This window comes from Ursus americanus, chromosome 5 (genome assembly GCF_024610735.1).
Source record: "Ursus americanus isolate L20-20 chromosome 5, mUrsAme1.1.p, whole genome shotgun sequence".
NCBI lineage: Eukaryota > Metazoa > Chordata > Mammalia > Carnivora > Ursidae > Ursus > Ursus americanus.
The window spans coordinates 64896673-64923316 of NC_142131.1; the positions used below are offsets into that span (position 1 = coordinate 64896673).

The window sequence follows — 26644 nt, forward strand, 5'->3', positions numbered from 1 at the left end:
GAATGAGATTTCCAGGCATGAGTTTATTAGGAAGGCAGATAGCTTTTATTCTCTATTCTCCCTTTTCTATTCTTTGAATCAAATTTTGCCCTTCCACCCTGTGTTAGATTGAAGGCATCAATGATCTCAATTAGTTTAATGGCATCTATCCATACCCCTTGTCCAATAGCCTTGTAGTTCCTGCCCACGGTAACCTGGGCTGGTCTCCTGACTTGCTTTGGCCAGTACAATGTGGCAGAAGTGATGATGCGACGATTCTGAGTCTAGACAGCAAAAAAGCCTTGCGTGTTTCTGCTTCCTCTCTGGCTTCCCTCTGGTCACCATGACAACATGTCTGACTTTGGGGCACGTTCCATGTGAGGCCACATGGAGGAGAGCTGAGTCATTCTAGCCATCATGGAACACTTGGCTCCCAGTGGATGGCCGTCTACCACAGACTGAGCCCACAAAAAAATCTGACTAGACTAGATCAGTAGAACTACCTGCCAACCTGTAGCCTCCGGAGAAACAATATTTTTTAAAAGGTTTATTTATTTACCTTAGAGAGAGAGAGCACAAGAGCAGAAGGGGCAGAGGGAGGGGGAGAGAGAGAGAATATCAGACTCCACGCTGAGCGTGGAGCCGGAAGTGGGGATTGATCCCAGGACCCTGAGATCATGGCTTGAGCCAAAACCAAGAGTCAGGCACTTAACCGACTGCCTCACCCAGGCATCCCAAAACAATAGTTTTTTAAACCCATATGTTTTGAGATGATTATGCAGTCATAGCTAACTGCTTCACATCCTATATTCATAATACTAATGGAATAAGAAAGTTGTAGCTCCTCCCAGGGACTATTATATTTTAACTGTTGTCAGTTGGTTGAGCTAAATAAATGTCCTTTGAGAGTGTCTTCAGTTTCAGTAAGTGACAGTGGGGAACTTAGGGAGTGCCGTGGAATCTTCCCGGGATAATAGTCCCATACACTTCGGAAGGCTATTATCATTAGAAATAAAAAAAAATAGTCTTGAGATCAGGTAGATGACGTCTATTAAAGATCTCAAAGCTGTAGTTGGTAGACCTACAAACTGTTGCCATGACATCCCCAAACCATCCTACCCACCCTCTGGGGCAGTGCTCCCACTCTCCTGTTTGGCCCCAAGGAGCAGCTGACAGCCGTACCCACCACTCGCTTTCCTTGGCTCTTTTTACGGAACTCCTTCTTCGACCCCTTTATCAGCTACACCAGAGGGCTTTGCATTGAAGGGGCACCAGCGACAAAGCTGACCTCCAACCCTGCCTCATGCCTCTCACATTACGCCCTCTGACCCACTAAGGGTTTAGTATTTGTGTACTCGAGTTTTCTTTCCTGCAAAATGGTGATGGGGAAGATCATCGCTTTTGAGAAAGTTAGTCCAAGCTTCTTTTGGTCATTGTTGGAGATAGTTTCTGTGATTTAGAAACGTTGTGTTATGGGCCACAGCTTTAGCAAATATTGACTCTCATTTTACTGCCCATACTATTAACAGCCAGATAAATGGAAATTCAGAGATTTGACAAGATGTGGATGGACCCAAAGTCACACACATGGCTGGAAGCAAAGCCATAAATATAGTAGTAGTTTGTACCTTAGAAAAAAATCAAAAATCTGTCTCCCTCTTCATATTATGGCTATGTGACAATAGTGATTCTTAGGCCAGTTCTCATAAACCACATGTGAGCCCTTCAGCTCCAGGAAGGAACTTGAGGCCTATCGTAGTCATCTTATCAACCCGAAAGCCTATAGTCGACCCCTCATTAACTCAGCTTTAAGGAAAATAGCAGGAATAGGCACTCAGATGGGAAGGTTGGGGCAAGCAGTTTCTTAGTAACGCATGTTCTATAACAACGAGCTCCAGGCCAAGGCTCCAGGCCAACTGAGCCCCATTGTGCTCAGTTTTCTCATCTATAAAATGTGCGCATGGGGTCAGTCAGTGCTTTCCTAGACAGTGCTTTCCTCTAGCCTGCGTGAAAGTCGGGAAATGCTGCATACAAGGTCTGTCTCTTAGAGAACTTTGTGAAGGTTTGCATTCAAGAAATCTGTTATTAATTCAGGCTTAATAGAGATCCTGGAAACCTCTTGAGACCCTAAAGGAAGAATCTCATTTTGGAAATGTGGAGGCAGATGATTCTCATGACTTCCTGTGGCTGTAAAGACATCTGAACTAATAGAAAGATTTTGGTTCCACTGGAATTTACTGCCGAGTCCACTTTTTACCCAGGAAGGAAATAGGAAAAAAAATATCATGTTTTCTTGATTGTCTGCTCTGTGTCAAACACTTAGATATTTTATGTATTCCTTCTTTCTTTTTTTTTCTTTTTGAGAAAGAGAGAGAGAGAAATCTTGTGTGTGAGTGGAAGGGGGGAGGGGCACAGGGAGAGGGAGAGAGAGAATCTTAAGCAGGCGCCACACCCAGTGCAGAGCCTGATGTGGGGGCTCGTTCTCATTACTCCCAGATCATGACCTGAGCTAAAATCAAGAGTTAGTTGCTTAACCAACTGAGCCACCCAGCAGCTCTCCCCTTAATTATTTTTTGCAGTACCGTATGGAATATTATTATTCTCACCAATATTGATCTTAATGACATCATTTTTTTCCACAACCACTACAGTCTTATTGAAAGAGGAAAAGGACAGTATCAATGTGGAGTCAGTGGGCTCAGTCCCTGATACTCTTTTCTATCTGTACACATCCTCTAGGTGATATTATGCAGCTGTTATATAATATTTATATGATATGATATTTATAGGATATTATAGGATATTATCTAGGCTTTAAATAATATCATATGCTGATGACTATTAAATCTCCTAATTCCCCCCTGACTGTTCCCATTTTAAATAAACATCTCAAACTTCGTGTGACCAAAACAGCATTTGAAATTCAGAGTTTTCCTCTCAACTTTTCTTGCCCATTTTACCCTCCGTAATTGGTCTCCCCCTATACCTGGTTGATCAAACAGGAATTGAGGTGTTGCTGATTTCTCTCACGCCCTCATTCCCCACATGCAGTCGGTCAGCAAGTCTGTCCTTGCAGATCACTCCAGAATGTGACCACTTCTCTCCATGGCCACACCTATTTCTAGTCAAGCTACCATCATCTCTCATGCAGACAATTACTGCCATGTTCCAGTTGTTCTCTCGGCTTCCATTTTTGTCCCCTTTGCAATCAGGAGCCAAGATGATCTAAAAAACTAAATCTATAGGCGCTGTCATGACAGGTTTGCTGGGGAAGACCACCAGCCTTGTGGGTTGGGTTAAACGTGAGAGTTCACACGAACATCTAGCAGTGTTGTACACAGATTCTTGACGTTCTTGAGCCAATTCCTAACAATGCAGCCTATAGAACAGACACAGAACAGATTGCAAAGGAGAAGTTGAGTGTGGTTAAAGTGGAACCAGATGGTAAGAAATTAGAAGACCAATTGCAGGGTGGCCAACTAGCAGAGGGGATACTTGAGGCTGCATATGAACTAAGACTGGCAGGGAAAATGATACCCTGGAAACCATGGGAGCCTGTAGTGGAAAAGCCTCCTGCCAACCAGTGGAAACGTCCAGTGTAATCATCATTAAATGACTAGTGTGTTGGTGGGAAACTGATGTGATTAAATGTTCTGTTATAATAAATAAATAAATAAATAAATAAACAAACAAACAAACAAACAAACAAACAAATCCATGTTACTTTCCTCCTTAAAACCTTCTGGTGATTTCCCATTTCACTTAAAAAAATATATGTATATATACACACATATGTATATATTCACATATAAATTGCAGTCTCTGGCCTTGATAAGGTCTTTCTTCACTCATGTCTCCAACCCCATGTGGCTGATGCTTCCTTACCTTGACTTCCTTCCTGATTTACTGTGTACCAGGCTTGTTCAACCCCAAATCGCTGCCGTTGCTCTACCCTCTGCCTAGATGGCTCTTCTTCTTCTTCTTTTTTTTTTTTTTAGTATTTTATTTATTTATTTGACAGAGAGAGAGGCAGCGAGAGGGGGAACACAAGCAGGGGAAGTGGAAGAGGGAGAAGCAGGAGCCCAATGAGAGGCTCGATCCCAGAACTCTGGGATCACGACCTGAGCTGAAGGCAGATGCTAAACAACTGAGCCACCCAGGTTCTTCTTATCATCATTTATTCTTGGTCCACACGCTACCGCCTCAGGGTTGCCGCTCCTGACCACCTTGTCAACACCAGTCTCACCTTGTGCAGAAACTATCACATCATTCCGCTTTATTTTTTGAAAGAGTTGTTGCTCTTATTATTTTATTCATTTATTTGCTACCCCCCCCCATATTTCTCTCAACTAGAAATAAAAGTCGAGGTCACTTTCCATCTAGTGTTCAACCTGGTATCTCCCCGCTAGTGTGTATCACAGAGCCTGGTACCTATAGTTTGCTCAGTAGATATTTGTAGGATCGGTAAAATAAATGTTATATGTCTTGTTCATCTTTCCAGCCATTTCTGATCAGTTCACATTTAAAAGTAATTAAACGCATGAAAGGCTACATACAGTGACCACAAGCAGATTTCAAACAAATGAACGATTCAGAGAACTTTTTAAACGATGTTATTATCTGCATGGGATTTTTTAATGTGCCAAATCTCTGACAAAGAACAGAAGACAAAACTGTTAAAAAGTTGTCAAATACTTTTGCACTGAGGCAGTGGTAGTTTGGAAAGAATAAATGTGATTCTGGTGTATTTTTGAAGTCATGGTTTTTGGGAAAAGGCAGGGATCGAAAACTACAAATGACTAAATATGGCTTTCGGGAACTTGTCATTTAATTGTTTTTTGTCCAATCACTCCTCGCTGTTGAGGCCAGTACTCACAGTGGATTTTCTTCTTCCAAACATTGCACTCAGAAGGGACGATGCTAAGGGAAAGTGGGGGCAGTGCTGAAATAGCCCCATCTAAGGTCCCTGCAGAGCAAGACAGTCTGTTGTAACCTACATAATTTCAAGGAGAAAGTGCCACACTGATACTGAGTGGAATATTTATGTTGGTGTGATATAGCCCTTTTCTAAAAGTCGGGGAGACGTGGAGGATAGAGAGGAAAGGGAAATATACTTTGTGTACTCTCGAAAGAAACACTGCCGGAGTAGGAATTTTCATCTTTGAAATTCTGGCGCCACCCCGTGGTCAATGAATCCTGTTTTAGAGTCATTTTCTTAACCGGTTGTCCTCAAACTTTCTGCTCTGTCTCAGAACCACACTGTGAACTTGTACAAATACCCCACTCCTATAGATTTCAGAATTCTACAAGGGCTTGGGCATCAGAGTTTTGAAAATGAGTTTCCCAGGTAAAACTGTACAATTTTTGGTTTCTCTTTAAAAAAAAATAATCACACATCAAGTGGCTCTCCATGGAGGTGTTTCTGGTTGTCTTACAGTAAGTCTGTCCTAGAAAGAACAACCTGGCCACAGATCAGTTTAATTGAGGTAACAGTGTCTGAAAGGAGAAGCTCCAGTAATTCATGGAGATCCAAGATTTGCATGACCATCGCAGGGGCTCCAGAGATTTCCCAGGAGACCTCTTATATAAGGCTTTCTGAGGTGTCCCCAGGACATGAAACTTCACATATGATCGTAGACTCAGAGTAGCAGGTGCGGTTGGGACAGTGATTCACCTGTGCGTGGCTGCCCTTAGATTTCAGCTGTGGCCGTCCTGGACAGTTCCCTGCAGGCTTCCGTTCATTTTAAGGTGATAATGTTCCCCTTCAAGTGCTTCACCTAATGCCCCAGGGTTTCCTTGGGGGCTGTAGGTGCTGTAAGAAACTTTCTAGGCTATGGCATATGCCCAGCTTGGAAGCACAGGGGAGGTTAACACATCTGGGAGCAACTCTAGATCAGTGGGGAGGGGGACCAATGGGTCAATACTCCTGCCTCTTCCGCTTCGGGGTAGGGCCTCATGAAGGGTTATGAAGGGCAGGCTCAGGACTTTATCCCATAGGCAGAAGTGTGTTCGAAAGGAAGAATGGTGACAGGGAGCATTTTAATTAGGACCTTAGGTGTATTTGTCTTAGGTGGTAACATGGAAGTGGTTTGGGAAGTAAACGGGGGGAGAAACAGATATTAGGAGTTAAGTATAGTTGCTCCAATTTGAAATAAATTGGGACTAAATTAGGCAGAAAACTGAAGTAGAAATTTAAAGTGGGAGACCTGATAGTGAAACCCCAACTCTAGTAGGCTGTTTTCCTCACTGAATGGGTGTGTTACATCATGAAATGGGCTCGGGGTGCCGCTCTCATTGACCTGTTGCTGTGTCACACCCCCCCCCTCAAATTTAGGGGCTTACACAAGCCATTTGTTGTTGTTGTTCATAAAGTTGGGCTGGACTCAGTGGGGCATTTCCTCTGCTGCTCTTATCTGCATGTAGTTGTCTTCTGTATGCTTGTTGGTCAGTGTATCAGTCAGGGTTCTCCAGAGAAACAGAACGTATAGGATGTATCTAGATACACATGAGAAGATTTATTGCAGGAATTGGCTCAGGCAGTTTCGGAGGCTGAGAAGCCCCCCAGTCTGCCGTCTGCAAGCTGGAGAGCCAGGAAAGCTGGTGGCATCATTCCGTCCAAGCCTGAAGGCTGAGAGCCAGGAGCTCCAGTGTCTGAGGGCAGGAGGAGATGGATATCCCCTCAAAAAGGAGGAGAAGCTGTCCTTTCTTCCCCTTTTTGTGCCAACAGATTGGATGCTACCTGTCCGCACTGGTGAGCTCAGATCTCTTCACTCAATCTACCGAATCAAATGCTAATGTCTTCCAGAAACATCCTAGCAGACACACCAAGACATGTTTTACTAGCTATCTGGGCATCTGTGAGGCCGGTCAGGTTGATACAAAAAATTAGCCATCACTGTCAGGGACTGCAGCCCAGAGAGCTTGTCTTTGCTCCACACGCTGTCCTCCCCCAGTAGGCTAGCAGAGGCTTCCTCCTGGACAGGCAATAGATCCAGGGGGTGGCCTCAAAGCGGCAAGGCTCTTGAAGCCTGAGCTCAGAGTCACTTTCATCACATCTGCCTCACGGTGTTGGTCAAGCAATCACAAGGTGACCCACTTGTGTGGAAGTAGACTCACTCCCCTGTTGGAAAGAGCTAAACTAATTTAAGACCGCTTTTAATTTACTACAGTGTATTTGAGTAGCCAATGAAATGAACTTTGGGTGTCCTCTCATATCTGGATTTGGATTTGAAACCGGAAATCAGACTACTCATTTGGTGACCAGTCACACCTCTTCTCTCTTCTGTGGTAAAGATCCCAATGTCCCTATTCCTGTTCCTGATAAACAGTTTAAATCTGTAACAAGTTGAGTTAACCTTCTCTAAGTGGAAGGGTTGAAGGAAAAGCTTAGATTAAAAAAAAATTCCCCCACCAGATTCACTGGAATCAATTAATGTATTTAAAAAACTGTAGTAAATGTACCTCAAATAAGTTATATTTTAAACTAGTGAAAGTTGGGTGGGTTTTTTTTGTGTGTGTGTGAATTTGGGTTTTTCGTAAGGGAGAAGAAAATGGTATTTTTATATTCAGAATATGGCACTGATATTTATGAGATTATTTTGACAATTGCCCTAATAAACTTTTTCACAATGGAATAAAAGTAATTTATGCTTTAAATACTTTTAATTTTATGAAGCACTAGTAAAAATTTCTGTATCTTAAATATTATAATTAGCTGGTAGCAGTAGCTTATTAATTTTATAAAATTTATGACATGGTAGTTCACCATAATGGAAATCCAAAAACTTACAAAGCAAGCTTTTAATAACCTGTGTTTAAAAGAAGCAGAAACAGAAGGTGCCTGGCTGACTTTGTCGGTAGTGTGTGTGACTCTTGATCTCAGAGTTGTAGGTTCAAGGCCCACAGTGGGCGTAGAGATTACTTAAACATAAAAATGTCTTGAAAAAAATAAAAAAAAAGAGCAGAAACAGAATGAAAATGCTTTTTTTGGGGAGGAATTGTTTGGTCACATACCATACAGTGTGAGAAAGGGTGTGGCAAAACCTGATCCCTCACGGAGGTGTGGCCTTCAGACCAGTGGTAGAGCTGCATAGGCAGAAAAAAAGGCAAGATTTTGTGAAAGAGATTAGAGCAAAGACAGCCTGAATCAAAATCTTTTCCAAAGGGCCAATTTTATTTTCTTTTGAACCAAGATAGATGTTTCACTTCTGGGCATTTCTTTCCAAGACCCTTTTTCTGGCTTATCTCACAGGGCGCTGTTTGCTACTCCATTTCTCGCCTCAAACAGCTGCTTCTTAACAGTGGACTTCAGGTTATTTCGAAAGGTCATCTTATTCACTGTTTCCTCTTTTGGCTAAAGCTTTTGTATTCTAACATTGAGCTCCACGTGTCTCAAGTGTTTTTCTCAGAAGGCTGGCTCGTTTGTGTAGATGCTCCTGAAAGAGAGAGAGAAAGAGAGAGGGGGGAAGGGAGGGAGGGGAGGGAGGAGAGAGGGAGGGTGGGGGAGGAAGGAAAGGAAGGAAGGAAGAAAAGAAAGAAGAAAGAAAGAAAGAAAGAAGGAAGAACGAGAAAGGAGAAAGAAAGAAAAAGAAAAAAAGAAGGCTTCCGCGTAGCGATGACAAGGAGCAAACTGTTGGCACAAGCAAAAACTGAGATGCGTCTCAGCAAGATCATTTGGAGCAAAAGAAACCAGACACGAGTGTCCACTGTATGAGTCGATTTATGTAAAATTCAAAACCACGGAAAGTTAATGTACCAGAATATGGGTTACTTCAGTAGGTAGTCTGGAGAGTGCGTGAAGAGCCGCTTTTGTGTATGACTTAGGTCCTGGCGACGTTGGTGGGCTTCCTTTGTGAACATTTATCGAGCTGTGCACTTAGGATTTGTGCACTTCTCGATTTCCTTGTTACAGTTCTTTAAAAAGTGGAGCAGTAAAGGAAACACGGTTCTTTTCATTGACTTCAGGGAAATCTGAGTTTGGGTATCTCTAGTGGTTTGTTAAGGAAAGAATCGTTAAGTTGGCAACATTTCTATGTTTTTCAGACTCACGTTTTAGTGCAGTATTGATTTTGATCTCATTGGGTTTCAGTGTCCATCTGAACCACACTTAGGAGGCCACGCATCCAATAAGTCAGTGGCATTAGAAACAGTATGAGAACAGTACAAAGCAATGCAAAACATCGCATGATTAGCATTGCAGTGCTGTAGGACTGTGTTTTATTGAAAAAACAATTGTCATGCTTCACTAAGCCTAGAAAACCTAAGAGGAAACTGGAAACTAAATATTGATATCACTGAAACCAATATTATCTAGATAAATTCTCTCTCTCTCTCGTTTCCTCAAAATGCCATCTAAGACTAAGTCATTTGACAATTCTTGGTTGATTGTTCAGCAGAAAGTTCTGTGTATTTCTTGGAAGGGGAAAAGAAAAGGAAGTCATAAAGACTGGTAAAGTTAATGAAATATTTCACATTTGCCAATAGTCACATTTAAATGTTACTTCTACATTGTTGGCCGACTTCTTTGTTTTCCATAGTGGTATTGAGGATCTCTCACGGTGCCTCTTCCAAGAGTTTTCGATAATAATGGGATATTGGACATAATGCCTGAATTCGTCATTCCCTCCTGAAAGTAGAAAGAGTTCAAATGTTGACAAAGACACCATCCTTAAGACTCTGTCCCTCGCATACAAGCTGGAAGTTAGTGGAGAAAACATAGGTTAGCAATGTCAGCTGCTGCTGATGTATCAGGGCTCCCAGTGTAAGGGGTGGAGATGCACCTCATCCTTGGGACTCAGAACTTCAGCTGCACTGAATGTTTGATCCCATCCGGTTGTACGTCTGGTCTCCAGGTTGAGGGATTGAATTCACCTCAACGAACATTTATTGAGGGGAAGTTAACGTACAAAACATTAGGGATAAAGCCAGAATTGGGAGAGAGGTAAATATTTACATCAGATCATAATACAATATAATGAATGGCATTGTATAAAGATATAGAAATGGGTTCACAGGCAGAGAAAAGAAAGCAGCTAACTCTGCTGGTTGCACGAAGGGCTATGGAGGAGGATCTTACAAGAGGAGTGAGAATTAGCCACGTCGACCAGGTGGGAAGGACATTACAGGAATGCACAGAGGCTTGAGTTTCCATGGAGAGAGCAGGAAATGGTGGGAAGTCTGTTATGTTACGCGCTGGGAGAGCTGGGGGTGCTGGGAATGGAGCAGGAATCCCAGGCGAGGTTCTGGGAAGGTCTTGGATGCCCTGGGAAGGAGTTTGGATTTCGCTCGAAGAGCAGTAGAAGGGTTGTAAAAAGGGGAGTAGCACGATCCTCCCTGTGTTTTAGGAGGGTGTAAGGTCAGCAGTGGTGTGGGTGATGTGCCGTAGAGGGGAAAGCAGACAAGAAGGCCAGTTCGGAACTGTTGAAATAATCAACACTTTGAACCAGACTAAAGAAGCAACTTCTCGGAAGGCTGATTTCATCCTGGGTTTACATAAGTTATGGGATGTAGATGAAGGGATACTGTAAGAGCATGAGCACAATAATGTGGATAAATTTTAATGATATAGAAAGATGTTCAGAAGATATTGTTGAGTAAAAAAGTTTACAAAAACACAAGCAATGCGATTCGGAACAGCCCCCTCCCCCTATCGATGCATCCATACCTCTACAGAGAAAAAAGACAGAGAATATACTGTATGAAAATGTTAACAATAATATTTACTTTCCGGTAGGCCTTTTGGTAATTTGAGGAAAAGCGACACAGATGCCCGATTAAGAATATAGTCTGGAGGAGCTCAGACCCTATTGAAACCTAGTGGATAGTCTGGCATTTCAGGAGGAGAGGGGGATTTGCAGAACCAAGAGGAGTAGATAGAAGGGTCAAAAGATACAAATAAAATATAAATAGAAAAATAAAAAATATGAGCACAGAATGTGGAAATGGAGTTATTGAACTGAAAGAGAAGACATGAAAACAATTTTATTTAAAGTTCGTGTTTAAGTTTATCTCTGGATGCTTTTCAAGTTGTTTCTAGTTGTGGAGCCTAAGGATGTCTCTCTGTGAAGGTGATGGTGGTGGTTTGAATGGCCTGTTTAAGGACTTTTCCTTCCAGTTGTAGGATCCCTCATATCATCTGGTTCCACTGTTACCACTATATGAACAGGACTAATGGTCTTATATTACCCCTTGTATTATTTTAAGTATTCTTTTTCTGAGTTTTTCACAAAATAAGATTGTCCACAGATTCAAGATTGATAGAATTGATGCTTTTGGAGAAGACAGCTTACATGCCATTGTGTGGGGCCAAATTGGTTTTACTGATTCAGAAGCAAACCTCATAGAAGGGTTGGGGTTTGAAGAGGTAGCTATGGGAAGGAGGGGGGATTTAGAACTGAAAGAGAAGAAAAGGAATAGAATCCCTGAGGTAATTTGCAGGGGGATAAATGCATTTATGATGAAAAAGGTTAGTAGTCACACTGCCATTTTTTATTTCACTGTTACAAGAAAATAATGTTCAAGGGAAGAAGGACCAATATTAAGTCAGTCAACTATGCCCACTTGGGTTTGTATTAAGTGCCTCTGAGGAACCATCTCTTGAAACTGCTCATCCTCCTGGGTCCTCGATGACCCAAGTTCACCTCCTTTGCTTCTTTAGATCTCAGGCTTTGGTTGCTTGGTCTACATATTGATCTCCACCACTCATTCTTTCAACAGTAGTTCTTTCTGGTTATGTAACTTCTCTTTGCTTTGGTCCCTTCATTTTTAAAGGTATAGGGTTAGCTTTGATTGCTTTAAACAATTAAAAATCATGGACCTCTTGAAGCAGGTAAGCTTAGAGCTTTGCTGGTTGAAGTTGGGGTAGAAAGGCTGAGTTCATCTGGCTCTTCTTACTCTCCCAAGTGCTCCCTAAAGGAGCACCCGTGGAGCCAGATTTGAAAACCACGGGACCTGAATCTGCTTCCCAGAGTCAGGAGAGGTTATCGTGGCTTTGAGTACTTAGGGAAAGTAAAGACGTGTGTGGAGATGATACTTTGCTTTTCCACATTACATTTTCAGTTGGTTTTCTTCACAAGAAACATTTGTAGATCTGTGGTCCTCTAGTAGTTGGGCACCCAGGATCAGCTCTGATGTTGGAGACAATGAAATGTAGTTCTCAGAGATAGGAAAGCAGTTTTCCAGACCTGCCGCTGTCTTGCTGAGGGGTCTTTGGAAAAATGCCTGGGATCCTCACATCTCATTTCTCCCTCGTTTTTCCATAAAGACCTCTAACTGACTGGAATGTGCATCCTTTTGAGGTTCTGGGAAAAGAAGGAGCTGGTATCGGTCTTTCAAATTGATGTGTTTGTTCTCAGTTGAGTGGATGAGGTTTGAACTCTTCTGGACCTTGATGTGTCTCTGAGAATCTCCTAGGTCGGTAGAATACTCTTAACCACTTGCCTTCTACGGGCTCACGTAAAGAAAATTGTTATTACATCTTTTGTGGAAGGCATTTTCTGCTTCTATTTTGGTCTTCCCCTTTGAGCGTATTGTGTGAAAAGAGGGGAGGATTATCCTCCTTTAAGGGAAAAAGAATCATTTCATCGTTTGGTTGCTGTGTCAGGGGTCCAAGTCATTTCTAGTAGCTGGCCCTTCTCTGACCCTCCGAGTCTGCCGGTTAGCACCGACCGCAGAGAGCTTGGAGGAACACTTTAAGGGAATGATTCAAGGCAGCAGAAACCTCTTATGCCCACAACCTAACAACCTTTCTTGGGATTCATTCAAAAGGCGTATCTCGGACCTCTACTTTGTGGCTTTTGAAGTAATATATCTTCATTAGGACTTAGAAGTAAACATATATTTTTAAAGCTCGAAGAAGGAAGCAATTTGTCTTGAGCACAGATTTGATCTTTAGAGAGAGGTGAACAGCCAACTTTTTTCAGCAAAAGCTAAGGATGATGAATGAAACACCCAGGGCTAGGAAGGCCTCTTCACGGCAGAGAGAGTTATCTTTAGAAGGGTTTTTAAATCCACACGCATCTAGCTACCTGGCTAAGGAGTACCTGATCAGTGACTTTTTCATGGGATTTTTCAGAAGAATAAAACCCCAGTATTATATCTTGCATTTGTGAAAGAGTCGATATCCACAGTATCAAAGAAATATATCTTGCAAATTATAACTCCTTAGAGTCTTTGTTGAAAGAGGGTAAGCGCTCTCCGTCTGCCTGGTGCACTGTCTACAAAATACATGAGGCTTGTCCTTTGGAAACGTGCCATCTAAGGGAGGGCATGCACAATTCTTTGACTTTTCCTTTATATGGGTCTTTTTGTATTTAGACCCTCCTTTTTTTTTTTTTAAGATTTTATTTATTTTGAGAGAGAGAGAAAATGCAAGCAGAGGGAATAGCAGAGAGGGAGGGAGAGGGACAAGCAGACTCCTTGCTGAGCGCAGAGCCCAACGTGGGGCTTGGTCCCAAGACCCTGAGATCATGACCTGAGCCAAAGTCGAGAGTGCAATGCTCAACAGATGGAGCCACCCAAGTGCCCCTATTTAAACACTCTTGGTATATATGGGCATTGCCATCTTATGAGAGTGTATGCTGGTGATAAGGTTTCTTAAGATGAAGTGTTATTTACCTGCAGAATTAGAGATTTGGTTGATATACTAATCTGTAATTTGAGTCTAATTACAAGGTTTTTACATTTTCATAATTTATTATTATTATTTTTTTAAGATTTTATTTATTTATTCAACAGAGATAGAGACAGCCAGCGAGAGAGGGAACACAAGCAGGGGGAGTGGGAGAGGAAGAAGCAGGCTCATAGCGTAGGAGCCCGATGTGGGGCTCGATCCCATAACGCCAGGATCACGCCCCGAGCCGAAGGCAGACGCTTAACCGCTGTGCCACCCAGGCGCCCCTATTTTTGTTTTTGATTTTGATTTTGCTGGTTTTAACCACTAGGCATTTGACGCTAAACAGACAAACAAACATGACCCCCTTCCCCACCGAAAACCTAAGAAAACAATACAAGTACATAGTACAATTGCAGAGAGTAGTGTGAGAAAACATGATTCACTTTAGAATGGTCTGATTTATGACCTGATTTCATGGAAATCTTAAAAATGGCCTATATTCATATCACACACTTTTCTGTATCCTTGATGTGCATTATTTAATCCTGTAAACAACTCCATGTGACAAGTACTGTTATTATCCTGTTCTACAGAAAAGGAAACTAAGAGAACACAAGTAATTTGGTCAAGATTACCTTGTTAGTCAGTGGCAGGGCTGGTTTTCAAACCTAGCCCTCCTACTGCAGAGCCCATGCTCTTGATGGGGTGCTCTACCATCACAGGGGAATACAGGATGGCCTGCATTTATTGAGCACCTACCATAGCTTGGATTGACAGGAGAAAAGAGGTACAATATCGCCCTATGAAGAGCGTAGTGTTAACCCTGGGATAATACATCCATTGGGGAAACTGGCGTATGTACCAGGATGATTTAATGCCACGTAAGTACACGCTAGGTCTAAATTAATTATTCCCCAGAATATGTAATCTAGAATCATTAAAATATTTAAAAAATTGGAAATTTAAGAGAGTTGAATGAAGATGAGTTATAACTAGCTTTTTTTTTTTTTTTTTAAATACAAAAAGGCCTAGGAAAAATACTTGGGTAAAGAAAATGAGTTTCCAGTTGTAGAATCTGTGGAATGATTTTATTTTATTTTTTCCATCTGGGCTAGAGATTCTCTCATTCACTGAACTCATCCCATTCGGTTAGACCTCTTGGTGTTTGTGTTGAGAAAACAACCACTGACAGAAAGTTGATGAACTTCCACACACACACAGGTGTGACTTCTCTCAGCTTTTGGGGGACAGCTGGGTGTAGCCTGGGGGACACCATTATGGATGATGACCCAAGATCCGTGAAGTACACCTCTCAAGGCCTTGGCTTTACATGAACTCCCCCAAACTTAGATACAACCAATTAAAAGGAAGGAATTCCAAATAAATGAAAATTGAGTTCTTATGACTTTTGCCAAATAGGAGCTCCAAACATAAGCGAAATTATTCTACACGTAATTTTAACATTGAGGTTTTGGTCTCAGCTAATATCATCACAAAGTATAGTCTTTGAGTCGGGCAAATAGGGAATTCGGATTTTTTTTTTTTTTTAAACAAGAGTGTCATTGCTTGGTTTGTGGATTGTCCCTGAAGAATTCCATGCTTTGGAGGTGGGGTCTTAGAGCACCTGAGTCCCCTGTGGAAAGGCAGACAAGACTGGGAGCACAGATAATAGCAGAAAAAATCATGAAGGCCCACAAATCTAAGGAACCTATTCTGAGATTTTAACATGTGTCTGAGTTAAAAGTGTTCGCACTTACAAAGGAACAAGTTCAAATGTTCTTATGTGAAACAAAGTCCTTTTTTCAAAAGCACCACTGACAGAGAAGCCGGAGGCTGCTCTTAATCTTCTTTAGGTAGGAAAGGGTACAAGGTACAGGCTTCTCTACACATGAGAAATTTTTCTCTGGACTAGGGCAGGAATGCGCATGGGCACATAAAAAATTTTCTTTTGGCCAGACTTGGGAGCCCCTTTTTAGAAAGCTGTAGAAACTTGGGCTTATTTCATTATCCACTTTATATATAAAAAGCTTATATATCAAGAATCACTTCAGTAGAAGGAGAAAATGAGGGGACTGGGTGGGCGTTAGTGTTGCCTCACCTGGTTACCTGAAGCCTCTCTGGTCCCTACCACGGACCCTCTGCGTCATGGAATTTCTCCTTTTGGGGGCTGGCTGCTAGCTTGAAGCTTTGCTCTGTGGGGATGGGTGGCTTGGTTTCCATTTTCTTGTTTCTTGCTCATTTTCACAGGTGTCTTCCTTACTTGGTTTCCAATTTTCCTGTCTTTTTTGACCACCGACCTTAATGATCAAGGATCCTCAGACTACTTATGTTTGGAATGTATTTTTCTTTATTGTATAAGCAATACATATTTATTGTAGAAAAATGCAGATAGAAATAATAAGAATCAAAGAGGAAGGGACAAGATATAAAACCAGCCATAATTATATAATCCAAGGCATTACTCTCAGCCACTTTGTATAGAGTATTTCAGGGTATGTTAGAAAAATAGATATTATCAAAATAGAATCATTTAGAAACTCTTTTAGACTCCGCTTTTCCCGCTTAATATATTAAATATATTCCAATATTATCACTAACCTTTATCAAACTGCTATAAAAGGCTGAATATTATTTTGTTTAATGGCAGTGCCAGCGCTGGTTTAACATTTCCAACGTGGTCAGACAGTTTATTTCTAATTTTTCAAGTATAGACACCACTGTAATGACTACCCTTTTGGCTGCACTACCCACACGATTAATTCTTCAGGATAAATTTCCAGGAGTAGGAGTGCCAGGTCAAGGCATGTTGGAGAATTTTAAATCACTTGGTAGATCACCAAATTGCCCTGTGGAACGTGCGACCCAATTTATTCACCCACCAGCCAAACTTCAGAGCCTGGCGCTTGGCCTTGGCTCCCTTACTTGCTTTTCTGGATACGATTTTCTTTTCTTTTTGAGTCCCCTCAGCTTCCTTTTATTTATTTATTCACTTGTTTGTTTGTCATTTAATTGAGGTTTTTTATGGACATACGGTTGACACACAAGGTTACTTAGTTTCAGATGTACAAATGACATCGTGATTCCACGAGTCTGTACGTTGTGACCCGCTCACCGCAAGTGTAGATCGCATCTCTCACCACACAACACTGTTACACACTGTTACTGCCAGTGACTGCATCCCCTGGGCTGTCTCTTTCATCCCTGAGACTTACATGGATGTGGCTTTCTGCTCTCCACACCCTACAGATCCCCTCCAGGCCTGTGTGGCGGAAGTCAAACAATACAAAATAAAAAGCAGGCAAGCAGCAAACAAACGTGCAAGGAGGTGGACGTTTAGGTTGAGGGGAGAAGAGATGGTCAGGCACGTTCTGCTTGGCTGAGTGTGTTCTGGTATCGCCCCTCAATGAAGGTTGAACGTGCCGAAGGTTCTTCACACCGGGGCCAAGTGTGGGTCCCTGATCCCCAACTCCTCTGAAAATGTGTACTTTTAGCTTCAGTGCATGTGAGCTTTTTTTTTTTTTTTTTTTTTCTGGAGAGGTCTGTCACTTCCTTCAGGCTTTCTGAAGTTCCTCTAGGGCTGGCAGGTGTCCCGCAGGAAAGGAATGGTTCAATATATTGGCTTCTTGTCGCATGAAATGAAAAGAGAAGAAAAGAAGGGAAGAAAGAGAGATACTTTTCCTTTACAACGGAAATATTGCTAAGCTTGTATTAGGATGCTCTGAGAATTGCTCTATTATTTTTGAACTCATGATTCCTGAAATCAGGGGAAAAAATGGCTATCCTGAAATTGCCAGGCATTTGCTTCTGTGCTTCCTCTAGGAATGGAGATGGGGCAGGTTGGTCCTCTGTTTTGGTAGGGGTTACTATGCGAGTGAGCCCTCTGGGTCAACAGCCCAGGTCAAACACCTGCCTACTGGCCTTCGTACTGCTCCTCCCAGCAGGGAACCCCCGGCCCAAATGCCAGACATTAGCCAGATGTAATTGTGTAAGAGGGAGGGCCCCTAATCATTAAAGGAATGCATGATTGTTTTGTTTTTTAAAGAATTAAGGACAGGGGCGTCTGGATGGCTCAGTCAGTTAAACGTCTGCCTTTGGCTCAGGTCATGATCCCAGGGTCCTGGGATCGAGTCCCACGTGGGGCTCCCTGCTCAGTGGGGAGCCTGCTTCTCCCTCTGCTCCTCACCCCACTCTTGCTCTCTCTCTCTCAAATAAATAAATAAAATCTTAAAAAAAATAAAGAATTGAGGATATTTATGAAATAATTGAAAATTATTAGAATCCGTCCTGCGGGCTCCCGGGTGGCTCAGTTGGTTAAGAGTTCAGTTTTTGATTTCAGCTCAAGTCATGATCTCAGGGTCATGAGAGCATCCCCCGCCCACCTTGGGCTTCTTGCTCAGTGGATAGTCTGCTTGAGATTCTTCCTTCTCCCTTTGCCCCTCCCCCTGCTCTCTAAATAAATAAATAAATACATGCATACATAAATAAATAAATCTTAAAAAAAAAAGTCCTTTCTGGGTGTTTGATGGTATTATGGCATAATGAATAGCCATCTATCTCCACACACACACACACACACACACACACACAGTTATTACGGTAAATTATATGTTCTGTTTTGTATTTGCAAGGAGATAGCAGTGTCCAGTGGCAAACTCAAAACAGAATTGAGGATGAGTGGGTGAAGGGGAGATGGGAGAGGACGGTCTGATTGTCCAGTGGCTGGGGGCCAGGTTTTTAAGCACTACGGTTGAGATCTGAAAATGGGTTTTATTTCCAGAGCATGCAGAAGTGTGATTCCTGGACTTGAAAATAGACTCTTTGCTTATTTTCTACACTCCCTTCTGCACTACTGTTTGGTACTTCTTGGAATCTAAAACATGAATCCTAACCATCCAGGATTTCTCTCACAAAGTGTAGCATTCATCACTCCCAAAGGCCTCTAACACAAATAGATTAATAATAAGGAAGGATGCTGGTTAAAAAAAGTTCATTAAAACATTCCCATTATGCAATTTTATACCATTTAATCCCAAAGGTATTGGTAACCGAACTTTCCAAAACTTTAAGGCTTTGGGTTGAATGACTTAAGCCACAGTTTTTGGGTTGAATGACTTAAGCCACAGTAATAATAGACTTCGAATACAATAATTGATTAAAAATAAATTCTAAAGAAATGAATGAGTTAAGGAGAGATCTAGAAGGCATGTAGTTTGATTTGAATTATGCCAAGACGATTTTTAGAAACATTACCTCAATTTCAAGTACTGAGAATTTTTAATGATATAATGCTGCCACCTGGTGTTTATGCTCTGTTACTGCAGCAACATTTGTGGCATTGACAAGTAACTGCTTCGGTGAACGGTTAGACAGTAATTATTTGCAGTTTTCTTGGAGCCTAAGTTGAATGTATTTCCCGTAAAACACACATTTTAATGGATCACAGAATCCTTGAATTCCCCGCATAGCATCACGAATGGAAAGTGAGAGATGGGGCATCTGTCACTTATCACTTGCACATTATGCTAACTTCTCTGTTTCAGTTATTAGAGACAAAGCCTCTTTCACAACCATGTGGTGTTATGGCTTGAGCTAACATTTTAATTAAATTGTGTTTGGAGCTTAAAAGGGGAGCTTGGAAATAAATATTTAAAGTGAGAACAATATGGGGTGACGGAGGAGGTCAGAAAATTCTGAAGGGGGCATCACTTACAGGAATAGAATGGGAGCGCTCAGGATTTTTAGCTGTCTTGTATCGGAAGCAATCTCTGTCGCGCCTTGTCCATGGATGAGATTTGCATTGGCCACAGAGATTTTCTTAAAAATTGCGTTAGACTCCAACAATGAAAAAGGATTTCTCAGGTCTTTTGGGAAACAGACTCTCCAGATGATGGGCTGATGTTCCCAGAGATAGGATTGCCTCGGTGTGTGGTGTCCTGTCGGCTCCCGGTCCCACCAGGCAAGTTTCTCTCATGTACCAGCCTGGACCCTGTAGCCATCTCTGTTTGTAGCCCCTGCCCTGCAGCTTCTAGATTTTGGTGGGAGAAAATAAAAATGAAAGCTGTTAGTGCTGGAAAAGAGACCTGAAAATGTGTAATCTGGTCTCTTTCTTTTCAAGAAATGAAAAAGAAAGCCCGACTGCCCAAAGTCACATACTTAGGGAGAGCCAGAGCTGGAGCTTAGGGCTTGTGGCAAGTGTGTGTATTTGCTTGGGGATGGTTTGTTTGTTTGTTTGTAAAGATTTTATTTATTTGAGAGAGAGAGAACACAAGCAGGGAGGGGAGAGGCAGAGGGAGAGGGAGATGAATATACCCCCTGAGCAGGGAGCCCGATGCGGGGCTCCATCCTGGGACCCTGGGTTCATGACCTGAGCTGAAGGCAGATGCTTAACCGACTGAGCCACCCATGTGTCCTTTGGGGATGGTTTAGATTTCTTGTGAGTTACTGACCCACAAGGTGCCTTACTTGCCGAATTTATACAAAGGTTATAGAGTTGCTTTTAACTTTCTCGAAAAAATACTTAATTTAGCTTTTAACATCCCACATTCATGGCACACGTGAATACAGTAGGACATAAAAGCCATACAGTCTGCAAATAAATGGGATAAGGAAATTCTTGGATATCCTTTGTCTATTCTGTACTGTCCGGTATGGTAGATCCTACCCACATTTGGCTATTTAGATTTATATTTAAATTAGTTGAAATTAAATACAATGCTGTTTCTTAGCCTCACTTGTCACCTTCAAGGGCTCAATAGCCACATGTGGCAGTACTCCTGTACGGGACAGCCTCGATTTAGAACATTTCCAATATCGTAGAAAGTTCTGTTGGACAGCATTGATATGGTTAAAGATGTCTTTTTTTTTTTTTTAAGATTTATTTATTTTAGAGGGAGAGAGCTGACAGGGGGAGGGGCAGAGGGAGAGGGAGGGAGAGAATCTCTAGCAGACTCCCTGCTGAGCCCAGAACCCCGATGCAGGCTCGAGTCCATGGAGGTGAGATCATAACCTGAGCCGAAATCTAGAGTCAGACGCTTAACACACTGAGCCACTTGGGTGCCTCTTTTCTTTTCTTTTCTTTTCTTTTCTTTTCTTTTCTTTTCTTTTCTTTTCTTTTCTTTTCTTTTCTTTTTTCTTTTCTTTTCTTTCTTTCTCTTGCTTTCTTTCTTTCTTTCCTTTCTTTCTTTTCCTTCCTTCCTTCTCTCCTCCTCTCCTCTCCTCTCCTCTCCTCTCTGTTCCTGTAGCCTTATCTTGCTTTTGTGGTAAACAGAATTAATCACAACTACTTAGTGGGCAAGGGTGGGGAATTAAAACTAGGGAATGTTCAGACACTGAAATAAGAAATTTCTGTGTTAAAGAAAGGAATAAAATGCACCAAATGCAGATGGTGCAGCAAGATGCACTTTGCCCAGAAATGAAGAGCAGTTGGGTGGATTTGGGCTTTTAAGAGCTGAGCCTGGTAAGTGGTTTCTCCAAGCTTCATGGCATTGCTGCGGGTCCAAGTATGCCCGTGTGCAAGTACTTCCGGACAGCCACTGGTAATGCCTGCCTGGTGTCCCGTCTGCCCTCCTTCCGTACCAGCACTGGGGACCTTCCATGAAGTTTCCGTGGGGATCTCAACCTAGGAAATTGCATCCCATGCAAAACGACATAATACTGGGAATAGCTGGATTTGACTCATCCTTTTGGTGGTTTTGGAGAGAGCAGACGTCTATTCCTTTCCCATCATTACCCTGCTTTTCATCCTTCTCTGAGATCCAGTTGCTCATTTTGCCCTTCCATTTCATATACTGTCTCGTTTCCTTCCAAAAACCCATTTTTTTTCTTTGCTAATATTAGCCAGAACCCAATTTTGTTACATTAACCCAAATAATCCAAGCCCACATGATTTTGTTACTTGGATGTCATGGTGGATGGAAATGGCTTTATAGGGTGGGAGGGAAAAGAAGGATTCTTCCAGGAACAAAACAAAAGAAAAAAAAGAATGAAGGAAACCATAAGAACAGTGAGTTTGAGGGTTGCCTGGCTGGGTCAGTGAGAAGAGCATGTGACTCTTGGTCTTGGGGTTGTGAGTTTGAGCCCCATGTTGGGTATAGAGATTACTTAAGTAAATAAAAAGAAACTTAAAAAAATAAAAAGAACACAGTGACTTTGAGTAGATGGTACAAAATTTGTATGTGGTGAGCTGTTGTGAGAAAGGAAAAGGTTTCATTTCCATCCATGATGTTCATATTTGGTCCCAGGAACAGGGAAGAGAACGACTGCCCCATACTTTGCACCTTGTGGCTGATACTCTGCCACTGGAACCATTCTCTTAACTTGTATTGATCTCATTTTAGTTCGAGTCCTTATCCCCTCACACCCAGAGAGGTCCCACAATGGTCTAAGTGCTTTCCCTTCAGTCTGATTCATAGAATTTCCCTACATACACCTCCAGTTTAACTACCCACCAGCATTTGCTGAGAATTGGAAAATCCTCTTCTGTGGGCTCTGGAAAGCCCAGTGTTCATGAGGCTCCTTTGGAGCATGAAGTGAACCAGATTGTATAAGAGGAGATTACTGCCCTTGGGGTCGAGGTATTTAAATGCAAAGGGTAGATTCTGGGCCTGCAGTTTTAAGCAAGCCTGGATTCAGAGAATGGGAGGTTCTTAATGAAGGCTCTACATGTACTAATGGCTAATCCCCGTACTCCTAATCCCACCAGTTGGCTGGGAGTGTTTTATTTTTTGTCCCAAAGGCCTTCACTGTCTTTTCCTGATTCCTTAAGCTCTCTGAGTTTTATTGTATTTCTGTTGATTGCCAGCATATTTTCTAATGAGGGCAGAGGGGTCTGCAGCAGCCTTGGCCGTACGTTTTTAATAAGCTGTTAGTGGCCATAGCAGATGTTTCTGTGTTTACACAAAGTGCGGTGGAGTTTCCTATGAGGAGCCAGAGCACAGAGAGGGGAAGCGTTCAAATTCACAGCACGCCAGGGCCAGAGGAGGACGTTTATAGGGTTTATCTGAAATCCTGCACCGTCAAAGTGCAGTGAGTTTTAGGGGGCGCGGAGCAGTATGCATGCGTTCATAAGGAATTTTTGTGGGTTACAAATATTGGGTTGTGTAATGGAATCTCATGTTTAGTGACCCTCCAGTTTTATAATTAGTACCCCTTCCTTCCCCCATCTTGATTCCCATCAATTACTATTAAAAAAAAATGGCACAACAAACCCAACAGAAATTCTACAGGTAGGTGAAGAGCGTCATCAATCCTACTGTTAAGCTTTTGTTGCTGTATTCCTACTCAAGGGTTCCTGCCTTTTGCTTTACTAGTTTGGAGGACTAAGCCAGGCGAGTGCATGCATCCACCGAGCATACGTTGGTGAATTCACAGCCAAACTCACATCAAGGTCTTGAACATCAGTAACTAGATAAATCAGTAAAAAATGGGAGGATTACTTATGCCGATCCACTTTAGGACAAAGAGAAGTTCCTCATCATTCTTTGAGGTTTCCAAAATGAGAGAGTGCCTCCAAGGACTCTACATGGTGATATGAGACTATTTTTAAGGCCCGACATTCATATGTGTGATTCAGCTCCAACTGCTGCTGGAATCAAAGAGGAAATACAATCGATAAACCAAGTCTCGGGCAGAAGCCCAGGTTCCGTGATAGAGAACCCCCTGGAGGTCAGTATTTCTCGTGTCATCAGATGAAGGCCTTGGGCATCCAACGCCCAGATCTCTACCTGTGGTAGGCTGTATTTTTCAGGTGTCCAATCTGTGCCTGGAAGACAGCTGATCATAGACTGTGGTTATATTAATTCTTGGTGCTGAGAACATCTAATGGCATTGGACAAGGACGGCTGCAATATAATGTAATGTTCCTGTCCTCCATTTCATGCTGTACCCGATTTTTTCCCTCCCTGTAACATTGATTGATTCGGTAACGTGGAATGTTTGCTTTCCAGCTGGCAGATCTAATTGTAAATAAACAGCTGCTACCTGCATTTAGACAGTGGGTGATGTTAGTAGGTACAAGAGCGCGCGGTGCGGGATGATTTAAGGGCTGTGCAGTGGAGTGTGTGGGAGGCTGGGGAAAGAGACGCAGGCGGGAGCACGGCAGGTACAAGTCCTCTGTGCTTCAGTCTACTCTCAAGACAAAGTCTTTTAATTTACAGTGAAGTAGGAACAAGGACATAGACGGTGAGGGCCTTTGGTAGCCACGGATATGGACTGAATGTGAGAAAGAATAAAGGCCCTCTGTTATCCAGGAGTGTCTGTTTTTAAAGGATGGAATCAGATATTGGACTAATTCTTCAGGATTTTTTGCCTGGACAAGGTGGATTTGAAAATTCTGAATAAAAGCAGCAAGAAGATGAATGTGTGGAAGGGAATTCTTCCTGGTCTATGAGAGGATGTAAAAAGAGCACAATACCAGTACTAAAACCACCACGATCTCAGTCCATATCACTGCCTAGTTCAACCCCAAGATCCTCCGATATGGGACGTGGAGCACAGGGGAACAGAATGTTTCCAGAGACATTTAGCGTTTTAGGGTCTGAACAAAAACTTAGGGAGGGTCATCGTGAACATCACTCCTTAGCGTTGATGTTAGCCAATGTCGTCCCGTTGAGTGTCACCTGAGACAAAAGTCCGTAGTGATTGTCCTTTTCTTTGCTCTCCTGTGTGTGGGGGGGTCTCATGTGGCCAGTGCCTGCCCATCACTATTGATGTCAATCTCTGTCCCATCTTCCTTGAGTAGACGTGCCCCTTTCCATGGCTCAGAATAATCTTAAGCACACCTTGTTTTACCTCCCCTTGTACCTAGACTGGACAGTTAAAAGATGGATGTCGGTGTGGGAGGGAAATTCCCCATGGCTAGCCAAGGAGGGACCAAGAAGCCACCAAATGGAGCCAGGTCAAGGCATCCTTCTGAGCAGTGGGAGTCTGTCCCTCTCCATCAGTTCGTCCACCCCCCCCACCCCCCGTTGGCTCTCTCTTTCCCTCTCTCTAATAAATAAATAAAATCTTAAAAAAAGAAAAAACGTCAACCCACAAATTCCCTGGAGGGAAACTGTTTTCTTCCATAAAACATTTTTTATGGGGGAGGGAGGATGGGTAGAGGAAGCCTACTGGTTATCTCTTTAATCATTGAAACCCACCAGGGGGGCATTTACTATTATCTGCATTCAACAGCAGACCAACCTGGGCCACTAGAGACGAGTAACTTGCCCATGGCTGCAGAGCTAACGAGGGAACAGTGTGCATTTCTTTCAATCAGCTGGGCTCCTAAGGCCACTCTACCACTCATGGGGACGGGTTCAGACACTTTTTAGAGGCCACCTGCCTTAGCCATATCTAGTCTTCTTAGAGTCCAGAGAAGGAGCCTACATAAGCTATGGAGAAGGAGAATGGCGTCTATTGTAAACTGTGTGTCATAATCTAGTTTATAAAAGGCTGCTGGTCGGGCTTCAATTTATTCTACTTCTGAAATAGCCCGATGATCTGTAATGACGAGGATTTGAATCTATAATCTGAATTTACTTAACAAGATAATTAAATATTTAAAGTCAGTTCATTTAGAGGCTAGAAGGGATTATAGATAGCACACTCAGAGATTTCCATCCCTATATTAGTATGCACAGCAGCACATTCTTAATTTTGGTTATAGCTGTTTTTCAGTTCTCATCTCTCTGCATTTGCCATGGCAATTAGGGCTGGAGGGAGCTTGTGGTGTCCTTGGAACTGAGAAGGAAGAGAAATTATGACACTAAATAATACCAAATGGGCCTAGTTCTCATTGCAGTAGAAACCACTCAGAAAAGTTAATTAAACTCAGGAAATAGCCTGCAAGATAATTAAGTTTAGGCCTAATTTTACACTGCAGGCGTTCTATATTGTTTTTGCAAGGGTCCAAAGGAACATGAGATAGAAAATCTCCAGGTTGTGGGCTAGATTCATAAAGGATCATTATCTGCAGTTAAATGGCCAGATAAGATGGTAATGTGTGGGCAGCAAATTGTGTTTTGTAAGGTAAAAGTGATAATTATGCTGCACATATAAGACATTTATAATTTCTTTTAATTATCCTTATAGGGGAGAGCCGTCAGTGTGTCTGGTGTAGGAAATGATAAATGTATAAACCCCACACCCAAGACATAAGACATTATATTTTCTAAAATAATGGTTGATAATCAACTCCTTAGCGTACTGTGTGAGCTTAGGTGTATTTTAAGCCCTAAGGCTGGAGGCAGCCTTGATCACTACCTTATTACCTTGTGTGTGACGCAATAAAAAAACCTGTCAGAAATCCGGAGCAAATATGCATCACCTCTCCTTGGAGCGTGTGTCCCCATTAGAGGACAGGATGTTTGCATTCTGACTTGACTTGCTTTTTACAAAGTCCTGCCGGCTGTTAGTAGCTCGTGGCCTTCAAGGGCATTGACAATTGATTAAATTTTCAATTGTCTGCTGTTTATCCTGGTTTTCTTATGCCTGATGTGAGCTCCGTACATCTTTTGGACGAAGCAGAGAATTTAAAAAATCAATCTTGGATTTGCCGTGTTCCTTTCATCTAATTTATTTTCCCCTTGCTAAAAAACAAAAAACAAACAAACAAAAAAAAAACCACCCCCCAAAAACCACATTATTCTGTAGGGCAGAAGGAAATAAACCGAATTCTATCTGTTGGTTGCCAAAATGAATTGAGTCAATTTTATTTCTTATTTACTCTTTCTGGGAAGTTCTGAGTCAAGCCAACTTGCCTTTGGTTATATTTGATCAGTGGCCATTCTTAACGCTCAATGCTATACTATTTCCTCTGCTGGCTGACCCCAAAAGGGACTCTAAATGGCTCTTTCCGTCATTGTGTATAGCTTTACTGAGGTTTTGTGGGTCACCTGGAGCGTCCAAATGCTTTTAGAGGTAAAGGGGTCACCAGGCAAAAACGGGTATAAATGTAACAGTTTCTTATTCTCATTTTTGTGATCTAGAAGCCCAAAGCTGAGGGCATTTGGCACTTGGTGGCCCCATGTTCCACAGAGATTTATAAGGAACAGGCAGATCTCCACCCCTTTC

The 26644-nt window shown here is 42.3% G+C and overlaps 1 long non-coding RNA gene and 1 pseudogene across 1 annotated transcript in view; both read left to right on the top strand.

Annotated features, from left to right (window-relative positions):
- Window positions 1–26644, top strand: part of LOC123790406 (uncharacterized) — a 299132-nt gene that overhangs the window by 49215 nt on the left and 223273 nt on the right. The gene's annotated exons all lie outside the window — the stretch shown is intronic.
- On the top strand, window positions 2845–3581 carry LOC123790402 (NADH dehydrogenase [ubiquinone] 1 alpha subcomplex subunit 5 pseudogene; annotated as a pseudogene).